General features: G+C 34.5%; 1 long non-coding RNA gene across 1 annotated transcript; it reads left to right on the top strand.

The window, feature by feature from the left end:
• The first annotated feature begins 11,456 nt into the window (after window positions 1-11,456).
• On the top strand, window positions 11,457-13,337 carry LOC113076271 (uncharacterized). Its single transcript, XR_003281151.1, has 3 exons — window positions 11,457-11,517; window positions 12,756-12,912; window positions 13,001-13,337. It is a non-coding gene; the product is annotated as an uncharacterized LOC113076271 (long non-coding RNA).
• The last annotated feature ends 1,343 nt before the right edge of the window (window positions 13,338-14,680 follow it).

The following is a 14,680-nucleotide window of genomic DNA, read 5'->3' as shown; positions in this document are numbered from 1 at the left end:
GCCAATCAGAGTCAAAGGAGGGTGGGTCTCTTGGCAGAGAGTTGATTTGAAAGAATGGCGGAGGCTGCTCCAGATACCTCTCCGCGTCCAGCGCTGAAACGAAAGCGGATGCAAAAGTACCAACGAAAGTGGGAAGAATCGAATATTTGGCTGGAAAGTGTCAGCGGAAATGAGTATCAAGCACAATTTGTCGGCAAGTGTTCTCTGTTGCGCACGATGGCTTGTCAGATGTGCGACAGTAAGCCTCGGGAGAACAACATTCATACACTTTATAATAAAGTTTATTTATTAAACATTAGTGTAATAACTAACATGAACTAACAATGAGTAAGAAATACATTTGTTACAGTATTTATTAATCTTTGTTAATGGTAGTTAACAATAAAGCTGTTCATTGTTTGTTCATGTTAGTTCAGTGCATTAACTAATATTAACAATATTTTAATAAAGTATTATAAAATGTGGAAATTAACATGAACAAAGATGAACAATTGCTATATAAGTGCAGTTTATTATTAGTTAATGTTAATCAATGTAGTTAACTAATGAACCTTATTTTAAAGTGTTAGCGATTTGTTTATTACGGTTAAGGTGTACAGTCAGACACATAGGCATTATTTTAATAAGAGATAAGAGAAATATATTAAATAATAAAAATATAGTGCCTATGTGAAGCAAATAAAAAACTAATTTAAAATATAGCTGCAAGCAGCGATGTCGGGCTCAAGCCATCAGTGCAACGCCACCCCGGTGGCATCGGGAAAACTGTGCCCAGCGGGCATAAGCATTTACAGTAACCCTCTGGCAATCAAGTTTTAAGGGATGCGGCAGTTAAAGGGTTAATCCGACCAATCTAGACTTTGAAATCACATACACAGAACAATATATATAACTTTAGTAACACATTATTTTTATATTTATAAAAAATGTATAAGGTGTGCATTATAGCTGACACCTATATGAACACATTACAATTGTTTTGTGACTGCAAGTCTTTCTTCTCAAATGCTATTGAGCTTCAAATTTGCATTTGAGCCCATGTGAAAAAGTAGCATAATTTACATATGACTTACAGTTTGTTGTAATAAATATCAAACATTCAAATTAATTGTGCATTATAGCTGTCACCTAGATGAACAATTACAGTTGTTTTTGTAAGTCATTCTCTTCAAATGCTACTGACGTTAGAAAAGTGTATAACAATATCACATGTAACTTTAGAGACCGTCCCTAAATTTGAGACTCTCGAATGTTCAATGTCAAGACAGCTTTATGCCTGTTTTTTTTTTTTTCTTTAGTTTTCTTTTCTCTGTGCCGGATTGCTGATGTCCTATACCCAGGCATAGATGTCCATCCATCAGTTACGAACATTCAGCTGCAAACATGAGGTGTGAGTGGTCGCGAGCGCGGATGGGAGAATGGAGCATGTTTGTTTTTTTTGTTTTGTTTTTTTGAGCAACTGGGATGGTGCCCCCTCTGGGAGTTGGTGCCCTACAAAGACTGCATACTCTGCATATAGGGAGCGGCGGTACTATCTGGAAGATATATTCCTCAAACCATCGTACAAGAGGAGGTGATGCTAATCCTTCAAGAATCGCTCAAAAGCTATTCAAGTGTACAGTTTCCTTTTATTGCATCTTGAAATAAATATTTCTGAATTCTGAATCAAAATGGGTTGTGTTTATTTATTTATTTTATGAGACAACTGAGATTTTAATCTCCTTTGTAATATATGTGCTTTTGAACCAAGAACAATTTATTTATAGATGTATTACTGCTTAATTATGACTATTATTAAGGGAAAATACTTTATAATCATGAACTATTTACTAATGCTTAGCTAATGAGTGCAGTTATTATAAAGTGTTACCAATGCATTTACTAATTTTAACAAATTAGACATTATTTTACAGTGTTGCCAAATCCTTAAATAATTTATTAGTGTTTTGTAATGATTTTAATGACCTATAAGCATTTGTGAAATAGTTTTGCTTGCATTGCAGCTTTATTTGTCAGTTGAAGAGTTTTACTGTTACATCCATGAGATTAATAAATGTCATGTCACGTCACAGGTTGTCATAGGTCAGTATCAAATGAGTTTGAAATTATTATTTGCAGCACAAATAAGGATTCTTAGGATGTTTTTAAATCCCTAAAACTGTCAGAAAAGGATAAGGCCTAAGAGATTTCTTAACCTGTAATGAAAGGAAAAAAACACCACCATTAGCAACAACAAAAACAATAACAATTTAAAATACAGATTTTTTTTCCTGATTATTAAAGGGATGATTAGGTCTCTCTCTCTCTCTCTCTCTCTCTCTCTCTTTCTCTGCCAGACAGTGGGGCTCCCTACAGTCCACACACACTGTCAGTCACCAAAAATTCACAGTCACCAACCCCCTCCCTCTCCCCCTCCCTTTCCTCACACAGACAGAGTGGCCAGAGTGAGATCATGTCAGTTGAGAAGTCTGACAGTTTTCACATTTTCTTTTATCCATACAGTGTTGTAAAGTCGTGAAACTATGCATATTTCCTCTATTTGATCTCTGTATGAAAAAATGCTTTGAAGTGTTTGGAAGCTGCAATTTAAACATACAAGACAATTAATGTTTCCATTTTTACTGTCATTTCAAAAAATCACCACGACAAAACCGTTCAAGCTAACCAAAATCCGTTCGCAATTTAAGTTCCTCAATGTTTTTTCTTCATGTAGACAAAGTTTGGTGTGTTTAGTGTACTTCCCCTGTGAGGAGTATGCATTAATTCACAACTGTAAAATCTCAAAAATACACATTAAAATCAAAATAGCCGACTTCCTGTTGATCGTAGCTTATGACTGTGAATTAGAAAGTTGTCCGTCTTGATTAGAACAATTTATGTACCAAGTTTGGTGTCTGTAGCTAAAACTAACCCCCCCACTTTTGACAAAAGGTGGCGCTATAGAGTGCCTCCTTCATGCCCTTTTAAAAGCTTTTGCCATTGTCTAGTTATCATTAATACCAATATGTGTTTTGACTTTCATGTAAATATGAGCTTGTTATCTGCCTCAAACTCACCATAACAGAATATTCAAGTTTGACACGTTGCCATGGCAACACTATATTAGATATCGATATCCCCACAACAGATTTTCATCGGCCGTGTTTTGTCATTATTCTGGTGGAGTTTGAAGCAAATAGAGTAAAAATAAGATGCTGAATTCAAAGCATTTGGAAAATGACACACTTCCTGCTACCAGTGGGTGGCACTATAATGATGACTTTTAATAGTCACATATATACGATCTGTATCATAAAACGAATAAACCAATGTAGTTTGATGAAACTCAGGAAATGTATGTGGATGTTATTAGGCATTTCCTGTTTCTCATTTTTTGCCCTAATTTCAACGCCTCGCCACGGGCTAACCGTTTGAGATATCAAAAATCCCCTCGCAATTTTTCATCCCCAAAGTCTTGAGATCATGTTCACCGAGTTTGGTGGCAATCAAGTAAAAAACCTATGACAAGTATATCAAATTCCAGAGCATGCTTTTTATAAACAGCCCTGGATAGCTGACTTCCTGTTGGGCGGAGCCTATGACATAGAGCGCGAAAGTTGTTCAGCTCAAAGAGATCTATAAGTGTACTGAGTTTCATATAAATATATGCAAGTGTGTGTGAGCTATAGTTCAAGATTTCTGACTGTGTTCCAGGGGGCGCTGTAGAGCCCCTGTGCCACGCCCGGGTCCCAGTCTCTGTGGCCTCCTGATGGCAGCAGATTCCAATGTGTGTGCCAATTTTCAAGAGTTTTTGAGCATGTTAAGGCCCCCCAAAACCCCCGGAAGGTTTAATAAAAATAAAAATAAAATATAGCTGCAAGCAGCGATGGCGGGCTCAAGCCGTCAGTGCAACGCCACCCCGGTGGCATCGGGAAAACTGTGCCCAGCGGGCATAAGCATTTACAGTAACCCTCTGGCAATCAAATTTTAAGGGATATGGCAGTTAAAGGGTTAATCCGACCCGTCTAGACTTTGAAATCACATACACAGAACAATATATATAACTTTAGTAACACTTTATTTTAATATATATATAAATGTATAAGGTGTACATTGTAGCTGACACCTAAATTAACACATTAAAATTGTTTTATGACTGCAAGTCTTTCTCCTCAAATGCTATTGAGCTTCAAATTTGCTTTTGAGTCCATGTGAAAAAGTAGCATAATTTACATATGACTTACAGTTTGTTTTAATAAATATCAAACATTCAATTTAATGGTGCATTATAGCTGTCACCTAGATGAACAATTACAGTTGTTTTTATGACTGTAAGTCATTCTCTTCAAATGCTACTGACGTTAGAAAATTGTATAACAATATCACATGTAACTTAAGAGACGGTCCCTAAATTTGAGACTCTCGAATGTCCAATGTCAAGCCAAATTTATGCCTGTTTTTGTTTTGTTTTTTACTTTATTTTTCTTTTCTCTGTGCCGGATTGCTGATGACTTTTACCCGGGCATAGATGTCCATCCATCAATTACGAACATTCATCCGCAAATGTCCGAGCGGTCGCGAGCGCGGATGGGAGAATGGCGCATGTTTTATTTTACTGGGATGGTGCCTCCTCTGGGAGTTGGTGCCCTACGAAGACTGCGTATTCTGCATATAGGGAGCGGCGGTACTATCTGGAAGATATATTCCTCAAACCGTCGTACAAGAGGAGGTGATGCTAGTACTTCAAGCATCTCTCAAAACCTATCTGTTCATAAAGCCTATATATAAAGTCTTAATATAGTATTCCACAATATGTTGTGCTATTCTAATATTATTGTGGTTTTTTATTGACATTGTTATTTGCTGTTATTTTTTGTTTTAATATTGTTACTGTTGTTACTTGTTGTACGGTGACCTTGAGTGGTTCGAAAGGCGCCTTAAATAAAATGCATTATTATTATTATTATTATTATTATTATTATTATTATTATTATTAGCTGTACACTTGATAAAAAAAATTAAATATAAACTTATGCAATTGTATATATATGTATATATAGTGTACAGTTTTCTTTTATTGCATCTTGAAATAAATGTTTCTGAGTTCTGTGTTTGTTTATTTTTTTATTTTTATTTTTTTATTTTTTTTAGGAAGATTACAGCCTTTAATCTCCTCAAAATAAATGTGCATATAAACCATGAACAATTTAATTATAGCTGTATTTATAAAATGCTTACTAATGACTATTAATTTTGGGAGATGGCTATATAAAGCAGCAACAGTTGATGTTGAGGCCTAAGATATTTCTTAAGCTGTAATGATGAAAAAACAACAACAACACAAAATTGCTTTTTTTTTCTGCTGGTGATTAAAGAGATGATTAAGTCTCCCTCCCTCTCTCTCTCTCTCTCTCTCTCTCTCTCTCTCTCTCTCTCTCTGACACCAAGCCCATCCCCTCTCCCACACATTCACACAAACTCAGCACACACACTTAACACACAAACACACACACACACACATTACCCACAGTGACAGAGGGACAGAGTGACATCAGATGTATGGTAGTTTTTTAATTTTCTATCATCCATATAGTGTTGTATAGTCATGAAACTATGCATATTTCCTCAGCATGACTTCTATGTGTACATTTTGTTGAAGTGTTTAGAAGCTGCACTTTAAAAAAATAAAAGACATTTACTGGTTACTTTTTTACTGTTATTTCAAAAAATCACCACGACAAAACCATTCAAGCTATCCAAAATTAATTTGCATCTGTTCTGTAAGATAAATTCTTTAAACAGTGGTAAAAGAGGATGTGGTGCTGATCCTTCAAGAGTCACTCAAAACGTGTCTGTCCATAAAGCCTATAAAGAATTATTCTTAATATACAGTTCACAATATTTCAGCTTGTTATTCTAATAAAGTGAGGGTCATTTTATCAGTAAATACATAAAATTCATATTATTTTTCTTTGAAAGATTTCTATAAATGATTTAAATCATACTTGTTTCTACAATAATTATTTAAAAGTAATCCTATACCTCCATCTGGTGGCCATTATTGGTACTAAGAATTGCAAGCTTCATTTATAAGTTATGATAGTTTTAATTTTATGCTGGCTCTTGAAAATGATAAAGCTATTAAACTTACTGTGCTTCCTTCAAATGATAACTTCTACGTATATAAAAAAATATGAAGAGTTTGGAATGAAAAAAATTAAAGATATAGTAAAATAACTATTGTATTTTTTTTATGTTACTTTAATAAATCGCTATGACCACACCATTTAAGCTATCCTAAACCCATTCGCAATTTAACATCTCAGTATATTGGCTTCATGTTAAAAAAAGTTTGGTGTGAACTACTTGTGTCTTCTTGGAGGAGTATGAAATCATTTACAGGCTGATTTTATCATAAATCCACAATAGAATTTCTGAGTTCTGTATCAATCAGTGTTGTTGTTTGTTTATTTTTATTTTTTTATTTTTCATAGGAAGATAACTGACCCTTTACTCTCCTTTTTAACAAATGTGCTTATAAACCAAAAACAAGCTATTTATAGCTGTATTTATAAACTGCTTACTACTGACTATTAATATTGGGACAAGGCTTTATAAAGCATGAACTGACTATTTACTTTTTGAGTTTGAAATTATTATTTGCAGCACAAATAAGGTTTTTTAGGATTTTTAAAAATCCCTAAAACTGTCAGAAAAGGATAAGGCCTATTTCTATGTGAGTGGCTACATTTATTTGTTTTTATAACTATAATGCATAAACTATGAAATTATACAAAATGTATAAAAAAAGTACAACAGTTATTGTTTTCCAATGTTTTTTATTAATTTTTTTTTTTTTTTTTTTTTTTGGATTTACATTTAAAAAAATTAGCCTACTGCAATCATTCTAAACAGCTTGAATAAAACCTGTCAATATTTATTATAGACCACTGTAACTGTGTATAATCTAACAAACAAGTTTATTATGAAAATAAAAGTGTGTACACCAGAAAAATTGGACGATAAAGAAATTGCTAACAATAGTATAATAGATCATGTTTTATGTTTTTAGGCGTTTAGATGCAGAAATGGACAAATAAAATGTAAAATAAAATGTAATTGATTTAATTAAATATAGATTAATTCTTGTTAGAGCAAAATAATAAATACATACGTACACACATTAAAAAAGCAGCCAAGATGAATGAGTTTCATTTTTTTTATAGATTCAAATTGAAGACAGAAGCAGCTGGTATATGCGGTCACTTAATATTCAAATCCAGTAGATCCACTTCAGATATAAACAGTTTATGTTCAATTGGCTGTTTTGGTTCATATTCGCCAAGCTATTTTGAAATAATCTTGTCCGTTATGTGTTCGTTCGTACGACGAAAGCCAGAATCCTGCAGCTCGAGAGATACATGTTATTCTGCCAGTGGCGGTGTCAAATAGTCTTTCACACTTAAACGAGTCACAAACACCTGCATTTAGCTCTTGCAGTGTTACAATGGGTTTATTGTGTGCATTTGTGGTAATATTTTATTTAAAAAAGCTCTTAAACAAGAATAAATTCGTTTGTTTTGAGCTCGACACTGTACGCGCTGATCGGAGGCGGTGATTTCAGATAGGCAGCCACAAATATTTAATTTTCACACAAACAGTTCAAAAACATCTGAATTTAGCTCTTGGTGTGTTCTAATTGGTTGATTGTGTGATATCGCTGTAATAATTTATTTTTAAAAGCTTTAAAACAGGAATAAATTCGTTTTTTCTGAGCTCTTTACTCCAGACGCTCGTGATCAGAGCGGTGATTCATCTCTCCTATTTCTCACGTATCTCTGGCCAGAAATTATTTATCCATGAGCCCTGAACCGGTAATAATCAGATATGTTGGTTTAGCTTGTCAGTGTGAATTAAATCTAAGTATGTATTTGTATTTTTAACCGATTTAAAAGTGAAAGTAAAAGTCCGGTAATTGCACCTGTAGGGGCGCTATTTCTCTCAGACAATGGAAGTCTGAAGCACATATACTCAAACAGAGGGACAGAGTGAGATGAGATGTCTGACAGTTTTTTAATTTTCTGTAATCCATACAGTGTTGTAAAGTCGTGAAACTATCCATATTTACTCAGAATGACTTTTTTTTCTGTATGAAAAAAGGTTTTGAAGTGTTTGGAATTTAAAAATGCAGGACAATTAATAATTCCATTTTTATTGTCATTTAAAAAAATCACCATGACAAAACCGTTCAAGCTATCCAAAATCCATTGGCAATTTAAGTTGTTTAAAATGTTTTGGCATCATGTAGACAAAGTTTGGTGTGTATAGTGTTACTCTCCTCTGAGCAGTATGCATTAATTCACAGCTAAATGTAAAAAAAAAATCCACATTCAAATCAAAATAGCTGACTTCCTGTTGATCGTAGCTGATGACTGTGAATTAGAAAGTTGTCCGTGTTGATAAGAACAATTTTTGTACCGAGTTTGGTGTCTGTAGCTAAAACTAACCCCCCCACTTTTGACAAAAGGTGGCGCTATAGAGTGCCTCTTCCACGCCCTTTTAAAAGCTTTTTCCATTGTCTAGCTATCAAGAATACTGATATGTGTTTTGAGTTTCATGTAAATCTGAGGTTGTTATCTGCCTCAAAATCACCATAACAGAATATTCAAGTTTGACACGTTGCCATGGCAACAATATATAAGATATCAATATCCCCACAACAGATTTACATCGGCCATGTTTTGTCATTATTCTGATGAAGTTTGAAGCAAATCGAGTAAAAATAAGATGCTGAATTCAAAGCATTTTGAAAATGACTCACTTCCTGCTGCCAGTTGGTGGCGCTATAACATTGACTCTTAATAATCACATATATACGATCGGTATCATACATCGAACAAACCGATGAAGTTTGATCAAACTCAGGCAATGTATGTGGATGTTATTAGGCATTTCCTGTTTCTCACTTTTTGCCCTAATTTCAACGCCTCGCCACGGGCAAACCGTTCGAGATATAAAAAATCCCCTCGCAATTTTTCATCCCCAATGTCTTGAGATCATGTTCACCGAGTTTGGTGGCAATCATGTAAAAAACCTATGACAAGTATATCAAATTCCAGAACATGCTTTTTTTAAACAGCCATGAATAGCTGACTTCCTGTTGGGCGAAGCCTTTGACATAGAGCGCGAAAGTTGTTCAGCTCAATGAGATCTACAAGTGTACTGAGTTTCATATAAATATATGCAAGTGTGTGTGAGCTATGGTTCAAGATTTCTGACTGTGTTCCAGGGGGCGCTGTAGAGCCCCTGTGCCACGCCCGGGTCCCAGTCTCTGTGGCGTCCTGATGGCCGCAGATTCCAATGTGTGTGCCAATTTTCAAGAGTTTTTGAGCATGTTAAGGCCCCCAAAAACCCCCGGAAGGTTTAATAAAAAATAAAAAAAATAATAATAATAATAATAAGAAAAAGAATAATCCTTAGGGGAACAATAGGGCTCTTCGCCCCTTCGGGCTTGAGCCCTAAATATAGCTGCAAGCAGCGATGGCGGGCTCAAGCCACCAATGCCATCACCACCCAAGTGGCATCAGGTATGCATTCAAAATATCCCTTCTGGCAGTGAGGTTTTAAAGGATATGGCAGTTAAAGGGTTAATCCGAATCATCTAGACTTTAAAATCACATTCACAGAACAATATATATATATATATATATATATATATATATATATATATATATATATATGTATATATATATATATATATATGTATATATATATATATATATATATATATATATATATATATATATATATATTTAGTAACAAAGTATTTTATAAACATTATGTTAACATGAACAATATTTATATAGCATTCATTCATGTCAGTTAATATTCCAAACTTTATACATTAAAACATAGTTTTATTGTGATTTTTTTTTCCAAGCACATTTTACCAATTCCAAACCATATCAATCTTAATAACTACCATTATTTTTTATTTAATCATTTATGAGTGCTATACAATAGTCCAGGAAAGCTGGAAGAGAAAAATTCCTTATATTCATGTGTGCAGAATTATTAGGCATGTTTTCTTTTACAGATGAAATGCGCTAAAAAAGAGTTTTAACTCAAACTGTTTTAACTCAAAGTCGAAAATTATGAAATACCCATGAGAAATATCATACGGAAGCCCTGAACCGCATGGTGGAGAAAAAAAAAAAGGAAACTTATCTCGTTATTTCGAGTTATTAAGTCGTTATTTCGACATAATAACTCGTTATTTCGACTTATTAAGTCGTTATTTCGAGTTATTAAGTCGTTATTTCGACATAATAACTCGTTATTTCGACTTATTAAGTCGTTATTTCGACTTATTAAGTCGTTATTTCGAGTTATTAAGTCGTTATTTCGACTTATTAAGTCGTTATTTCGACTTATTAAGTCGTTATTTCGACTTATTATGTCGTTATTTCGACTTATTAAGTCGTTATTTCGACATAATAACTCGTTATTTCGACTTATTAAGTCGTTATTTCGACTTATTATGTCGTTATTTCGACTTATTATGTCGTTATTTCGACTTATTAAGTCGTTATTTCGACTTATTATGTCGTTATTTCGACATAAGTCTCATTATGTTAAGGCTTGTGTTAAGTTCAGTATGAGCCACTAGAGGGCAGAATAAGACCGCGAATCAAAGAACGCATTGTAGTTATGTTGACCTACGGTTAAGCACTTTTACAGGTGGGTGCTCCAAAATCCCAGAAGTTTATTATTGGAAATTGCATTCATCCCAGGCATATGCATTAATTTCAGGCTAACATATATTGAGGTGAAATTTATGTAGCCCATAAATGCAATATTACCGTAAAAGTTTGCCATAAATACACTAGGTATAGGCGTTTATTCTATGTAGTTTTCATAACACTGGATATTCTACTAATTCATACTTTTCTAATACATTGCCTAATGGGCAATTAACTTATTTAATAAGTACATATTTTGTGCTAATTGCTAGTATTGTATGGGGTCAGAATTGTTGCATTATTCCAAATAAATAGATTATTATCCATAAATAAATGTAACGAGATTCACAAAAATATATCAAATTCACAAATAAATGTAAAGAGTTTCACAAAAAAATATAAAACGCACAAATAAATAAAATGAGATTTGCAAATAAAAAAATATATATTTACAAATGTGTTTAATGTCACAAACACAACTCTACCTGGCATTTATTTGTGCACCGCTGTCTGTGCATTTGTAAATTACTGCACGCATTTGTGGATCGCTTCCTGTGCATTTGTGGATTTGAAACACTTCTAGCGTCGACGTGCAGATAAATCCACAAATAAGTGGACTCCACCCACCGTCTACTTAACCCAATCAGACAACGCCCATGTTGCACTGACCAATCGCAGCACGCTCTCTCTCCAACCAATCACGTTTTGCCTAACAACCAGGGCGGGATCAGACACATGAACGCGAGTCACTCGCTACAGTCTCTTCAACATGGCCGATCAAGAGGAGTAAAGACAGGTGAGTGATGCTAACACAGTAATTAACTGAAGTTTTACCAGGTTCTTGATATGTCATCATTTGTCATAACTAGTGAGGTAGTTTGACAATTTACACCATGATTTAATAAGTTATTATTTGCTCTCAAGCACCATTTCGAAGACTGTCGCATTTGTCTGCCACATACATCAAGGGTGTCTTAATTCTAAAATGGACCATTATTCATTGTGAGGTGTAAATTGTTGTAATTTCTTTACTTTTGAATTTCTTTACTTGTGGCCTACAAAATGCGACCTCCTTGAGAAAGCAGCCATCGAAACAGTCAGCGGATTTATTTTACATTTAGAATTACTGAATTTGTTTATTAGATTAAATAAACTATTACTTAATATTGAGTGCAAGATGAAGAATATGTGAAGCTGCAGGTAGATTCGATGTGCGCCTGTAGTAAGGTTGCCAACTGCCCTAATTATACAGATATACGTTTGGGGTAAGATCTTCCACTGCATATTACATGAGACTCGGTTTTATTCCCCCTTGTCACCCCCCGCAGTGGCATCGTCTCAGATACTACGAGTATGTGTGAACTGAGGGTCATAAGCTGTTGTTACGTTACCTGGAATGCATGACATGTTAATTGAAATTAACTGTCGAAAAGAACCAGTTTTCGAAAAAAGAACCTGACTTCCCATCACTAGTGAAAAGTTGGCTTTCCTCATTATTATGTTCCCTTGTATATAACTGGAACGGTTACTCCATGCACCTTTAAACTACAGTCTGTTCAGTTAAATATTTGGCTGCAGTTTGTGTTTACTTACTGTTTGTTCAGGGCCTTTCTGCACAAGGTGAAAGTGCTGCTCGGGCATTAGTGCAGATCATCGCCAGGGATCTGACACCAGGGCCAAGCCGCTCCACTAATTACTATTATATATAATGCTCATTACTGTAGTAACATCCAAAATAAAACTATAACGTTATTTGTAATTTAACTAGTGTTTCCCAGTTTTCTACCTCTCTGGTGTTTTCTGAACCCATCCGTCCGTCTGTGTTATTAATTTTTTTTTTTTTTAAGGTAATTAAATGACCACTTGGTCATGTAGCATGTTACATTTAAAAATATTGTTGGAATATTTGCTATCTGCTAAAAATAAAAAAATCTAAAGTACTGTGCTGTATTTACCAATTAGACTAATATTTCATTGTGAACAAGGTTTATTTCATTGATCAAAATGTTCTGTGTTTGTTATTATGCATTTTAGGACAGTGAGGCAGCAAATGACAGACTAATCCACTTTCTGAAGCTTGGATTACCCCAGGAAAACATCAGTAACATTTTAGGTGTCACTCATACAACTATCGTTCGTCGGATGAGAGAATGTGTTTGGCCAGAGAGAGAATCCAATAATTAACCCTGAGGTAATTATTTCTTCTTACAATGCTTTATTGGTTTTGCTCTGTTAGATTAACCCCCCATATTTAAAATGATTTATTTGTTTACCTTTAGATGGAATATTCAGACTCAATGGCAGTTGAACAAGATGGTGGAGATGCTGACCATGTTCACTTTGCAGTCAACGTGCCTGTAATTCACAGGCCACAACTCACAAATGAGCAAATTGACCCACTGCAAGTGTCTGATTCATTTGGAGTAGATGTATACCTCAAGACTCTCACATATGTACAGACTTTGATTGAATAAAGGGATATTTGAAGGTTTATTTCTGCTGCTCTAATTTTGACAGCAAGGTTGTAAATGTGTATATATAGTTGTATCTTAAGTAAAACTTGTGGAAACAACCTTTTAAGACATGTAAAATAATTAAATTTATTTTAAAATGTTATTGAAGTACTTTATTTATTATTATAACTTGTACATAGAAAAAAAAATTACATAGAACCAGTGTCCAGAATTAAATGAGTCCAAATCCAGTGGAGGATGTGTTAGCACAAGCTTGCAATGTAGATGCAAAGTTATCCATTGTGGTTATTTCAGCTGGTATCATCAGGGTCCTGCTGCAGGTAGAAGCCTTGAAGTATCTTCCATTCCAAACATTTACCTGGAGATTCTTGGATGGGACTTCCCATCCAGTCCAAAATGATGTAAGCTTTTGTAGCTGGTCTGTAGTAACTGTGTGGAAAAATAATCAGAAGATGCATACAAACAACTCTTAACATTTTATGGAAGGTTGTATGCATTAAAACTGTCAAACTGCAATGAGTCTTAGAATGAGAAGTTTGAAAAATACATTTTACAGGATTTATATTGTAATTATGCCATTTATAATACATGTTAAAACAATAAATATCGCTAATTTGATTTGCAAAGTATTAATAAAAAATATAATCTTAAGAACATCTAAGTGTACTCAACTGTGCTCTTTTGAGACACCATAAACTAAAATGTGCTTTTAATATACTACCTCTATTTAAAACAATATGTATTTAGTTACCACTTGTAGTACAAGAAGTTCAGTTGGACTATAAGTGGTAACTAAATACATGTTAGTAATACTTCCAATCATAGTAACCTGAACGACATACCAATTTTTCCTCAAATGTGCTTTATAATAAATTACAATAAATCTATGAACAGGCTGTGGTCATGTCATGCATTCCAGGTAACGTAACAACAGCTTATGACCCTCAGTTCACACATACTCGTAGTCAGTGTTGTGGGTAACGCGTTACAAAGTAACGCGTTAGAGTACTCTAATTACTTTTTTCCTGAAATTTGTAACTTAACGCGTTTCGTGCGTAAGTAATCAGTAACTTCGTTATTTAAAAAAAAAAAGTAATCCGTTATTTTAAGGAAAGGAAAATCCCGACTGCAGCCTGCTTTTTGTCAGACAGTAGTCCTAGGTCTACTGTGCCACCTGCGGATGTATCAGCGGAGCCGAAGCTCTGTGATCGTAAAGTCAATGGCTGTGATGCGTCTGTGCCCTGCGCCTGACCCTGTGTGTGTGTGGGTTTTTTTTTTTTCGAACTCCCGGCAAGATAGCAGAGAGGACAGCGTTTGGTTTATGGAAGTACGCACATTATTTTCAATTTGTCAACGAAAAAGAAAAGAACATAACGGTAAAATGCACACTCTGCTTTGGTGAAAAGCTTCTGTCGACCACCAAAAATTCTACCTCAAATTTAACGCTACGTTTTAATCACTACTTTGAAGAGTAAATGTAAGAGG

This window comes from Carassius auratus, unplaced genomic scaffold (assembly GCF_003368295.1).
Source record: "Carassius auratus strain Wakin unplaced genomic scaffold, ASM336829v1 scaf_tig00019525, whole genome shotgun sequence".
Classification (NCBI taxonomy): domain Eukaryota; kingdom Metazoa; phylum Chordata; class Actinopteri; order Cypriniformes; family Cyprinidae; genus Carassius; species Carassius auratus.
Note: the sequence above shows the minus strand (reverse complement) of the source record. Positions and strands in the feature narration are given on the sequence as shown.